At 49.9% G+C, this 12,273-nt stretch overlaps 1 long non-coding RNA gene across 1 annotated transcript in view; it reads left to right on the top strand.

Moving 5' to 3' along the window:
- Positions 1 to 12,019, top strand: part of LOC146805669 (uncharacterized) — a 198,682-nt gene extending 186,663 nt beyond the window's left edge. Inside the window, exon 3 of the long non-coding RNA XR_014967871.1 lies at positions 9,450 to 12,019. This is a non-coding gene — a long non-coding RNA (uncharacterized LOC146805669). The remainder of the gene's footprint in view (positions 1 to 9,449) is intronic.
- The last annotated feature ends 254 nt before the right edge of the window (positions 12,020 to 12,273 follow it).

The following is a 12,273-nucleotide window of genomic DNA, read 5'->3' as shown; positions in this document are numbered from 1 at the left end:
AGGCTTGAGGCGGTTCACGTGTAGGACCCGCAGGGGATCCCGGGGCGACTGGACGTCCACCAAGTACGTGACTGGACTCTTCCGCTCAATCACTTTGAAGGGCCCGGTCCACTTGTCCTGGAGGGCGCCAGGCTTCACGGGGGCCATGACCCATACCTGCTGGCCCGGCTGGAACTCGACCAGAGTGGCATTCTGGTCGTACCAGCGCTTCATCTCTTCTTGGCTTGCCTCCAGGTTGGCCTCGGCCAGCTTCCGGAACTTCCTGGTCTGGTTCCGGAGGGCCAGAACGTATTGGAACACATCTCGTGAGGGAGTCTGGGGTGCTGCCTCCCACCCTTCCTTAACCAAACTGAGGGGACCTCGGACGGGGTGCCCATATAGTAATTCAAACGGGCTGAACCCCAAGGACTTCTGTGGGACTTCCCGGTAAGCGAACAGGAGGCAGGGGAGCAGGACGTCCCACTTACGCCGGAGGGGTTCTTCTAGGCCGTTGATCATCCCCTTCAGAGTCCGGTTAAACCTTTCTACTAGGCCGTTCCCTTGGGGATGGTACGGGGTGGTGAACTTATAGGACACCCCACATTGTTGCCACAGGGACGTCATGTATTTTGAGATAAAATTAGTGCCGCGATCGCTCACGACCTCGCGGGGAAAACCCACCCGGGAAAAGATCCCCATCAGGGCTCGGCCCACCACGGGAGCCGTGACGGTGCGTAGGGGGATCGCCTCAGGGTATCGGGTGGCGTGATCCACTAGGACCAAAATGAAACGGTGACCTTGGGAGGTGGGGGGATCCAGGGGCCCCACGATGTCGATTCCGACTCTTTCGAATGGGGTACTGACGACCGGGAAGGGTTGGAGGGGAGCCTTGCGCTTCCCCCCACTCTTCCCACTAGCCTGGCACGTGGGACAGGACTTGCAGTGGGCTTCTACAGCTACTCTCATCCTAGGCCAGTAAAAGTGAGTCACGAGACGGCTGTAGGTTTTGTCTTGACCCAGGTGGCCGGCGAGGGGGACGTCGTGGGCCAAGCCCAGGAGGAAGTCTCGGAAGCGTAGGGGTACCACCAGCACCCAGCCGGATCCTAGCTCCACCGACTTCTGCTCACTGTACAAGAGGTTATTCTCCCAATAAACTCGGTGTGTTCCGGTCTGGTCGCCTGCGGCTTGGCCCTCGGCCTGGTGCCGTAGTCCGACCAGGGAAGGACAGGTGGCTTGCTCCCGGCAGAACTCCTCCCGGGTGGGCCCGCCCTCGTGGCGCCACGGGGTCAATTCAGCCAGATCGCCTAACTCGGGGACCGGGGTGGTGTCGGACGGTGAGGGTTCGTCGCTGGCGACTGACCCTCCCGATGGGGGGACGGGAGGACCCTCGGCGGGGACTGCTCTGACTCCCTCGGTCGGGGGGTCCTCGACTTCCCCCGGGGGGGTGAGTCGGGCGGACATAGATCGGGTGGTGGCACACACCCACTCGGGGAGTCCCATCATCTCTAGGTGGGCCTTGCGCTCGACGTACTTCCAGGGAGAACTCTCCAGGTCGTTCCCTAAGAGGCAGTCGACCGGCTGGGAGGTTCTTACGGCAACCCTCAGTTTACCTATCACCCCTCCCCACTCAAACGGCACCAGGGCTACCTGACACATACTCTCTCTATTATCTGCGGAAATTACGGGGCAAAAGACGTTGGGTAGGATCTGCTCCTCGGGGACTAAGTGCCTGAGGACACCGGTGATGCTGGCCCCGGTGTCTCGCAGGGCTTCTATTTGGTGGCCATTGATCTTGACGAGCTGCCCGTACTTCTTTGTGTTGGAGGGCAGGAGGCTACCAGGGACCATCTTTCTGTCCCCCAGGGACACTAGGGCCATAGCTGCGGGTTCCCACCCCCCGGTGTCCTCAACCTCCTCCCCCAGGGCTACGTTGGCTATCTGTCTAGCAGGGTTTGCAGCAGGGGGGACCTGGGGGGCCATGGGGCACTCCGGGTCATTGGCGTAGTGCCGGGCCTTTGACAACGGAAACAAGTGATGGTTACCCGGTGCCCCCGTCTCCCGGGGGGCCCGGTGACTGGTGGGGGGGCGCCGGGAAAGGTGGAGGTTGGGCCTTCGGGGGACTCGACTGGGACTCTCTCTGCCCTCCCTGGTTCCCTCCCCCTCTCTGGCGGGGTGGTCCCTGACTGGCTCGGGGGTATTCTCCTACACTGCTCCGGGGGACCCGGGTGTTGGTCCAGCGGTCTGCTTCCACAGCCAGCTTCCGGGGATCGGTGAGTTTGCTGTCGAGCAGATGCTGGCGTAGTTCCACAAAGCAGTTCGCCGCCAGGTGTTCCCACAACATGAGGTCGGTGAGTTCCTCGAGGGGTGGTGACCTTGCTGCCCTTGATCCACCCATCGAAGGCCCGACTGAAAAAGTTTACATACTCCACCCAGGTGGTGCCCGGGATCTTCCTGCAGTCCCGGAATCGCTGACGGTACATCTCTGGGGTGAGGCCGTACCTAGTGAGGAGAGCCTCTTTCATGTGGCTGTAGGAGGTCTGCAGGGAGAGGGGTAGGTCGAGCAGGGTGTCCCTTCCTTCGCTCAGAAACCGTCCCCACAGCCCTGCCCCCCAGTCCTTCTGCGGGACCCGATGAGAGGTCATGGCGACCTCGTAGGCCTTGAACCATTGTTGAATGTCATCATTTTTATAATATTCTTTGACCACGTCCTTGGGGATGTGGACCTTCTGTTCCGCCGGGGAGGTCGCCTCTCGGTTCCCCGGGGGCCTCCCTTCCTCGTTTCTGGCTTTGAGCTCGATCTCCTTCAAGCTGCGTTCGTGCTCTAGTTGGAGCTTCCTTCCTTCGTGCTCCCGTTGGAGCTTCTTCTCCCCCAATTCGCCTTGTACGCGCATTTGTTCTACTGCTAGCTTTTTTTCCGCTAATTTCAATTCGCCTTCGATTTTGAGTTTGGCTAACTCGAGTTCGTGATTGCGACTTCTCTCTCTGTCTGCGAGCTCTTCCGGGGAAAGGCCCCCGTCTGGCACGAAGCCTCGCACCTGATTGCTGCTGCTTTCGCCTTGGGTGGGTTCTGCTTCGTCGTGTCGCTCCCCCATGCCTTCTGGGCGGGAGGCCCCGGCATCCACCCAAGCTTTCAGTGCTTTCTGCAAATCTTCTTTGGTGTTGAGACCGGTGGTAGCGATTTTAAGTTCTTTGCAGAATTGCTTCAGTTCTTTGTGCGTGTATTCTTCTAGTTGTTCCACCTGGAACACCCTGTTGGTGTTGGTTTCTGCGGGGCTCATGGCGCTTCCTTCTGCCATCTTTGTCGGTAGTGTGTCAGTCGTTCACGGTACGATCTCTAGGTTATGGGCCCGAATCCCGTCGCTTGCCACCAATGTTAGAAGGCGACCTCAGAGGAGCCCGGAGGGGGCCCTGACTGTCCTGAGACCCACCCTCAAGGTATCGTAGCCGGGCACTGGCGGGAGATTCCGCAGGGGAGGACTCTCGTACCTAGGGTCGTACACTTGGCACCACACGACAAAGAGACACCACACCGAGGGTTCTTAGGATTCAAGCTTTATCAAATCGAAGTGGCAGGATCTTTATGATCAGCAAGGCAGATATTTACAAGCAGAGCGTGGGCTCCCAGAGTCTTGGCGGGGGTAGGAGGTAGCGGGACAGTCTTTGGGGGGGAACGGATCCAATGCAGGAGCATACCCGGCGCACAGCTCACAATCCTCGAGCTGGGGGATACGCTTGTCGTCGTGGGGTCCGGCGGGACCAAAGAGAGTCAGGGGGAGCCGCGAGTCACTCAGCAGGCTCAAGCACAAGTTCGGAGGTCTTACGATCTTCAGGGAGCCGCGAGTCACTAAGCAGGGCTCAAGCACAAGTTTGGAGGTCTTACGTTCTTCGGGGAGCCGCGAGTCACTCAGCAGGGCTCAAGCACAAGTTCGGAGGTCTTACGATCTTCAGGGAGCCGCGAGTCACTCAGCAGGGCTCAAGCACAAGTTCGGAGGTCTTACGATCTTCAGGGAGCCGCGAGTCACTCAGCAGGGCTCAAGCACAAGTTCGGAGGTTTTACGTTCTTCGGGGAGCCGCGAGTCACTCAGCAGGGCTCAGATGTTCCAAGGCGAATCTGCCGGACAGTCCCAGAGCACCCCTTGTTATAGGTCGACCCCTCTTTGATGTCCGGAGTCTGTGCAGGCAGGGGTCTTGTCACCTGGGGGTCGCTTGTCGAGGTTTCCTGCTATTGTCTTTTGATCCTTTCAGGGCCGGGTCGGGAGGAGTCCCAGACACCCAGCAGGCGTGGAGCCAGCCCTCAGGGAGGCCGGAGGGCCGATCGAAACCCATCGTCCCAGGGGAGTTCAGAGGTGCGATAGAAACTGCTCCTCCCTCTCTCATCCCCTGGAAGCGTGATGTCCTCCAGCCGGAGTGGCGCCTCTAGGCCCGGGTTGTGCTGGGGCCGGGCGGCCATCTTGGTGCACGAAGTGGGCACGCGTGCCCGGGGTAGCCGAAAGGAGAGAGGCCATGGACGGGGAGGCCCGGGCTGCGTGTGTGTGTTCTGGTGGGAAGGATCGGCTGGGCCGTGTGCTTGGGGTCCCTGGTACCAGGTTAGGTAGTGCGAGGACAGGAAGAGCCACGCTACGAGGCCGGGTCTAACACTCGTTCTATGTTGACCACTGCGCGTTCGTCCCAGCTCCGATCTGCTGCTCGTAAAGCAGCTCGTAGCATTGCCCCCGCCTCTGAACTTCTAGATAGTATGAAAGGGTGGCATGAAAGGGAGCAGCTGTATTTTACTGAGGTGTTTGCCGCAGAGGTCCTTGAGCTGTTTAGGAAATATTCTGAGGAGTTAGAGCCCGATGATGTAGCAGTTAATTGTAAGCAAATGCGTGATGGTCTTTTTGTTTTCCCCCAGGTGAATGATACAATCAGGCGTTTGGTTAAACTGCGTGTTGATGCAGTCCGTTTGCGAGAGGAGAAAAAGGCTGCAGACGTAGCTGCACAGACATCTCAGACTGGCGTGGCACAAGCTTCTATCTCCGGAACAGATAAGACTATGATAGTTCATGCGAAACCTATGCGGGAGGCCGTGCCTTTGTATGTTCCTCCTAAAGGACAGGGTACAAGTGATGATAAGGCCTCTATTGATGCAAAGGGTTATTTTATTTATAATTGGGTTTACACTCCTTGGAATAGGACGGATGTAATGGCACTTAAAACTGCATTGCCTGATCCGCGGAAAAGTCCAGCCGCTTTTTATGAGGAAGTTGAGGGTGCTATTAGCTCTTGCACTATGACTTTGCCTGATATTGATTTATTTTTCGGATTGATATTACCACCTGATATGTGGAGAACTGTTCGTAAAATTGATGATCGTGCAGCTTTTGGGGCGTTATGGAAAGACTTAGAACAAATGGATGTAGAAAGGGAACCCGCACAAAAGCCATGTCAGTTAATTTTAGATCTTCCCGCAGCTATAATAGTTAAGTTAAAAACGATTATTCCCCCTAAAAAGATAGATTGGACTGTTTTAGCATCTTGTAAGCAAAAGGCAGATGAATCGGTTTCTGATTTCTTTACACGCTTTGAAGAAGCATTCCACGATTTTAGTGGCCAGTCATTGACAGATGACACAGGCAGACATCTGTTTGTCGATAAATATGTTGCAAACCTGTTGCCAGGAATAGCTAGTCGCCTAAAAGCCAGTGAGAGTTCATGAACTACGTCTTCCCCGGTTTCTCTCTTGACTATGGCTCCGTATTATGAACGCCAGGAATTAGAAGCAAAGGGTAATGAGGATAAGAAGACTAAAGAATTAAAAACAAAGGTTATGTTGGCTCAGGCTTATGGTCCGCCTTTTAGAGGTAGTGATAGAGGTGGACGTGGATCTTATGGTTCGTCTTTCCCTTATACTCGTTCAAATTTGTCTGCTGACCAGTGCGCGTACTGTAAGAAATTTGGGCACTGGGCTTCCGATTGTCCAGCACTGCGTGCTCAGCAGTATCCACGTGGTAGGGGACAAATGAGGAACCGTCCAGGATATTCAGGGCCTAGAGGAAGCACAGGTGATCGTGCTAGGTTTGATGCTAATATACGTGGGCAGGATGGGTTTAACACTTTTGATAGAAGGAACCAATATCAAATGTCTGACTATGTGCCATCTGATCTTCAAGATTCTGCTCATGCATAGGATTGCCTAGGCTGGGGTAAGGAATCCGTTGAAGTTCCAGTAGATCAGAGGGGTCCCTATGTTACAGCAAATGATTTGGGCTCCACTGATCAGTTTCTGGTTGATACAGGAGCTACTCGTAGCGCCTTGTCTAAACAATTGGTTCCAAGGGCTCCCCTGTCTTGCTTAACCGTTACATCGATAGGCTTCGATGGAACCCCTTCCCTTAGCCCACTGTCACAACCGCTTGCATTCCATGTGGATAAATTTACTGCTCCGTGTCCATTTTTGCTTTCCCCAAATACACCAGACAATATTGTAGGTCTTGATATGCTCAAGTATTTCAGGGCTACGATACGATGTTCTCCAGAAGATGTACGTGTTATCTTGAATGACAACCATCCTGTGATGGAGAGAGCTTGTCTTGTTAAAGAGGATATTGCATTAGCTTCACTCCCTAGTACATTGTGGGCTACTTCAGACACTGATGTAGGGCAAATGGTTATTCCACCAGTACACATTAGTGTCAAGGAGGGCGCTGTGCTGCCACGTTTGCCTCAATATAAAATTTCACAGGAAGGTGAAGAAGCACTCATACGTATTGTCCATGATCTCATTGAAGTGGGGGTTGTTGAGGAAGTTCCTTACAATGTTTGTAACAGTCCGATTCTTCCTATTCTGAAAAAAGATACTGACACTAGGGTTTACAGATTCATTATTGATTTACGAGAAGTTAACAAGATTGTAGTACCACAATACCCCATGGTTTCTGACATAACGACACTTCTTACTTTGGTTCCCCCGACAGCGACTACATTCTCTGTGATAGACTTGAAGAATGCTTTCTTTTCGATCCCTATTCATCCTGATAGCCGATATTTGTTCGGTTTCACTTTGAATAATCGATCGTATAGATTCTGTAGAGTTCCTCAAGGCTATACTGAGAGTCCTAGTATTTACAGTCAAGCATTAAAAAGACAACTTGATTCTTTTGTTTTGCCTGAAGGAGTGGCTCTCATACAATATGTCGATGACATCTTGTTGGCAGCCGACACCCCTGAGCAGTGTGAAAAATGTACTTTGTCCTTGCTGTCTTTTCTTGCTTCCCATCATCACAAAGTATCACAAAAGAAATTGCAATATTGTAGACCGAAGGTAACCTACTTAGGTCACCTTCTGTCTAAGGAGGGACGTGCACTTACACCAGATCGCATTCAAGCTATTTTAGACACACCAGTGCCCCGTACTCAGAAAGATGTCCGTGCATTCATTGGTCTTACATCTTTTTGTAGGCAATGGATATTAAGATTTTCGCACATTGTTAAACCCTTGCTAGCACTTTTGACTAAAGATACTCCAATGCCCCTCCCATGGACAGATGAATGTGAGACTGCTTTCCGACAGTTACGACAAGCTCTTTGTTCAGCACCAGTGTTAGGTACTCCAGATTATACGAAGCCTTTTACATTATATGTACACGAGAAAGATGGATGCGCATTGTCAGTTTTAGTGCAGACACACGGTGACAAACAGCGTCCCTGTGCATATTTTTCAGCAGTACTTGATCCTGTTGCTCGTGCGTTACCTGGATGCTTCCGTTCAGTTGGCGCAACAGCTGTGTCAATACGTCAGAGTGAAGGAATAGTTTTGTCACATAAGCTGTTGGTGCTAGTACCCCATGCGGTTGATGCCCTTTTAAATCAGACTAAGACGCAGCATTTAACTAGTGCTCGTCTGACAGGATACGAATTGACATTGCTGGCCCCTCACATTACACTAAAGAGATGTGCGATACTAAACCCAGCCACTTTGGTGCCATATCCGGTGACTCAGTCTCAGTCACAGGAGTCTCATGATTGTATATTCCTTACCGAGGAACAGACAAAGGGTCGTGTCGATTTGCAAGACACGCCCCTTTCAAGTGTTGATGGGGAACTATGGGTTGATGGGTCCTGTTTGAAGTTACCAGATGGTACAACGTCTGCATATGCAATTACAACACTTCAGACGGTAGTTGAGACAGCTCGTATTCCACAGAAGTCAGCTCAAGCAGCTGAGCTAATAGCTTTGACACGAGCGTGTGAACTTAGTACTGACTTATCTGTGAACATTTATACAGACAGCCGCTATGCTTTTGGAGTGGCTCATGATTTTGGGCTACTCTGGAAGGAGAGGGGCTTTCTTACATCCCACGGGGTGCAAATAATGCATGGAGAATTAGTACATAATCTCTTGACTGCTTTAACATACCCGAAGAGGATAGCAATTGTTAAATGTAGCGCACATAAGAAAATAATTGATAAGATAGGACAAGGCAATGCATTTGCAGACCAAACAGCCCGTGAAACTGCCATGCAGTGAAGCACCACGTCTATGTACGTAGTAAAGTCACAGGCTGAACGCTGGCATGATACCAGACAGGAAGTGCTAGATATGCAGAGATCTGCTTCTGCAGAAGAAATTGAGCAATGGTCTAAGGAGGGAACATTGGATGATGAGGGCTGTTGGAGGAATAAAGAGATGAGCAAGTGGAGATTGCTGACAGCCTATTTACAACCTATGATTCATATGGCACATGGGCCGGCACATGTTGGAGCCTCCTCGGTAACGAAATTGCATCTCGCAAGTTTGGGAGCATCCAGAAATTGCCGGCACAGCTAAAAAGATGGTTCAGTCTTGTCTGATTTGTCTTCAGCATAATCCTGGTAAAGGGACACGAACTCCTACAGGAGGGTTTGCTACGCCAACCGCATCTTTTGAAGTTTTGCAAATGGATTACATCCAGCTTGAGCTCTGTAATAACTTTAAGTATGTTTTGGTAGTGGTATGTGCCTTTAGTAAATGGATAGAGGCATACCCTACGAAGGACAATACAGCTCTCACTACAGTAAAGGTGCTTTTGAAGGAATTTTTCCCTAGATTTGGTGTTTGTAAACTTTTATGGAGTGATAACGGACCCCATTTTATTGGGCAAGTTGTCGAATATGTCCTGAAGGGGTTGGGGATAAAGCAGAAGTTCCACGCTGCTTTCCATCCAAAATCAGCAGGGTTAGTGGAAAGGTATAACGCCACACTTAAATTGAAACTGGCGAAAATACTAGCTTCCACATCCTTGAATTGGCCAGACGCATTACCTTTGGCACTGTTGTCCATTAGATCAGTGCCACGTTCACGGTCTGGTCTTACACCTTATGAAGTGGTATTTGGGAGGCCTATGAACATTTGGGGAATTCCTAAACCACGTCCCATACATGATGTGCCATGTGTATTGATGAGTGACTACCTATCACAATTGACTGACAGTTTGGTCTCTATTCATCAACAGGTTCGAGAAGCTCTTCCTGATAGGTCTGCAGGTGAAGGCCATGGACTTCGGCCTGGAGACCAGGTGATGATCAGATCGTTCCAGAGGTCGAGCAGCTTGGAACCGAGGTGGCGCGGCCCGGAGCAGGTGCTCCTTTCAACGAGAACTGCGGTAGGAGTGACTAACAGGAGGAACTGGGTGCACTCCACCCACTGCAAGAAAGTGCCGTCTACCTTGGTGGATCCTGTTGCTTTGATCGACCATCGGGACATCCTGGATACAGAGAAAGACCAAGCCATATCACCTGACGAACCTGAGGAAGTCTTCCCGGACCACACAATTCCTGGAGTATCCCGATACCAACTGAGACAACGGAAAGAGCCTGCATCGTCGAAATAGACTGGTTGAGCAACCTCCCTGGGTTAGTGAAACGGAATGCCAATGTGGCAATGGGGGGGATCAGTTCTGTATAGTGTAGCGACACCCGTCTTGACCCTTGGTGAATAAATAAAAGGCTGCCCAGGGATAAGAGCTCCAACGATTGTTTTCAACAATAAGCTGATCATGTCCACAATGAGATCAACTGTTGCTAAGAGAAAGATCATTTGTGCTATAGGGTTTGTTGTTGCTATGGTGGCTATAGCAGTAATAACCTGGTTCGTTGAAAAAGTGGCTCCTGCTCGAGAACTTTTGACCGCCACTACTCCAGTATCAGTTGAACACCACTACTTTACGCTTCCCTACCATGAGCAGAAGCATCGACAATCCTACTTAAATAATACCTTTATCCAGATGTTGCATCATACTCATAATGCCACAAATACTACCAACTGTTGGGTGTGTGGGATGATACCTGCACATCAAAAGAAAGGAGGAACACCTTTTATTCCTCTTCCCTTTTCTCATAATGGTTCTTGTCAAGCTTGGTATGCGCTTTTGTTTGTATCTGGAAGACGCACAGTAGGCGGGCTTCTTTTTCGCCTCAATAAAGTATGCTATCAAGATAAAGATGGTTATCCTCAAGCCAAAGGGACCAAATGGGAATGGGAAGAGTATCAACCGGACAATATTTCAACGCCATATATCTTCACAAATATGAGAACTTTTACCAGTAATAAACAATTTGTGATTTCTGTTACCAGAGCTAAAGCAGATTTATGCGTAAGCAGTATTGGAAGAATTCCAGTGGGGAAAAGTGAATGTACTGTAATTCTGTCTTGAAGGTATAAACAATAGCACTTTCATAGCCTCACACAATACTTATTTTATCTGTGGTAGCCACGGATATTATCAACTACCTGCTGGGTGGTTAGGCGTGTGCTATGTGTCCTTTCTATTGCCCCCTGTGTTTCTGGCACCTGCATCATATCACCGGGACCTTAAATTATTTAACGATATCACTAGAAATAGATACAAGAGGACAATAAGTACTGACGAAGTAGACCAAACTGATACCACTCTGCAACAATATGTCGATTTTAATTTAGGTTTGTTCTCCTTTGTGGGTGCTGCATTAAACAGTAGGAAAGTAAGACGATTAACTAGAGTTGTGGAAGCTGTTACCAATCAGACAGCTATGGCACTTGGGAACATTACGGAGGAGCTGCAAATTGCAAGGATTGTAGCTCTCCAGAACCGAATGGTCCTAGACGTGGTTCTGGCTGATCGAAGTGGTGCATGTCGCATCATCGGTAGCAGCTGTTGCATTTATACCGGATCACTCACCTTCAGTATATGACGCAATATCAAAGCTGCATAAGATTACTGCAGAAATTCATCCAGAGACTGGTACTTGGACTTTGGCTGGATGGTTTTGGACTCTCGTTTCTGCTTGGGGCTGGAAGTTACTAACTATCCTGTGTATAATTATTACGATACTTTTCACATGCTGTGTATGTATCCAATGTGGTCCAATGCTTTGCTCTATTTGCATTTCTGTCTGTATACCTGTCAAAAGGAATATTGCAGAGACAAAGGCCCAACAAATGCTGAATAAAGAAGTGGCCGAAATAATGCTAATAGATGTACGGGATGCATATTTAGATTACCCCAGAGGAACAGATGTCTTCAGCTAATGCTAAAGGGTCATCTGTTGTAAATTGGCGGCGATTGGATTAGCATTAGCGGAATCCATCTCGTATTTAGAGGCTATCTTGTCCATTTTGTGGAAACCATTTGTATTTCTGGCAGCCATTTTGTCTGCCATGTGCTCACCAAGAGCTGTTTCCTTCTTCACTGTTGTTTACCCTTGTGTTCTGTTTAAAGGACTGGCTATACTTAGACTCTGCTACTCTGCATATGCGCAGAAGAGTCTAACTGTCCATGCATCTGTTTTTAGTCTGTAGCTGTCAGGTTGTTTCTACCAGAGTCAGCAACTGCTAGCTCCTCCTTTACTGTTGACTGTGCATTTCTGTATGACCATCTATGTGCATAACTCTTCTCATGTATACTTGTACCGCCTTTTTTCAGCCCCTGTGTGGGTATAAAAGGACCATGCGCTTTCTGTTCAGTGTGCTACTTCACTCAATACCGAAGGGTGCTGTTTGAATGTAGTTCCACCTCATGAGGTTTATTAAACTTTGTATTTTCTATTCCAGTTTCTGTGCCAACTTCTTCCTATTGGTCTGAGGACTCTGTGCAGAGAAGGGCGAACCCCTTGCACTGGTAAGCCTAGCTGAGGCCCACTTCTACAAACCCACAACCCGCTACAGAAGTAAAACGCAAAATTAAATTAAAAATAATTAATAATTCCTGAAAATTATTATTTAATGTACTATAATTAAATTACTCCCCACCCTAATCCCCTATAAACCCACAACCCGCTACGGAATTAAATTACACACAT

The sequence above is a fragment of the Triturus cristatus genome, chromosome 8 (genome assembly GCF_964204655.1).
Source record: "Triturus cristatus chromosome 8, aTriCri1.1, whole genome shotgun sequence".
Taxonomy (NCBI): Eukaryota; Metazoa; Chordata; class Amphibia; order Caudata; family Salamandridae; genus Triturus; species Triturus cristatus.
Note: the sequence above shows the minus strand (reverse complement) of the source record. Positions and strands in the feature narration are given on the sequence as shown.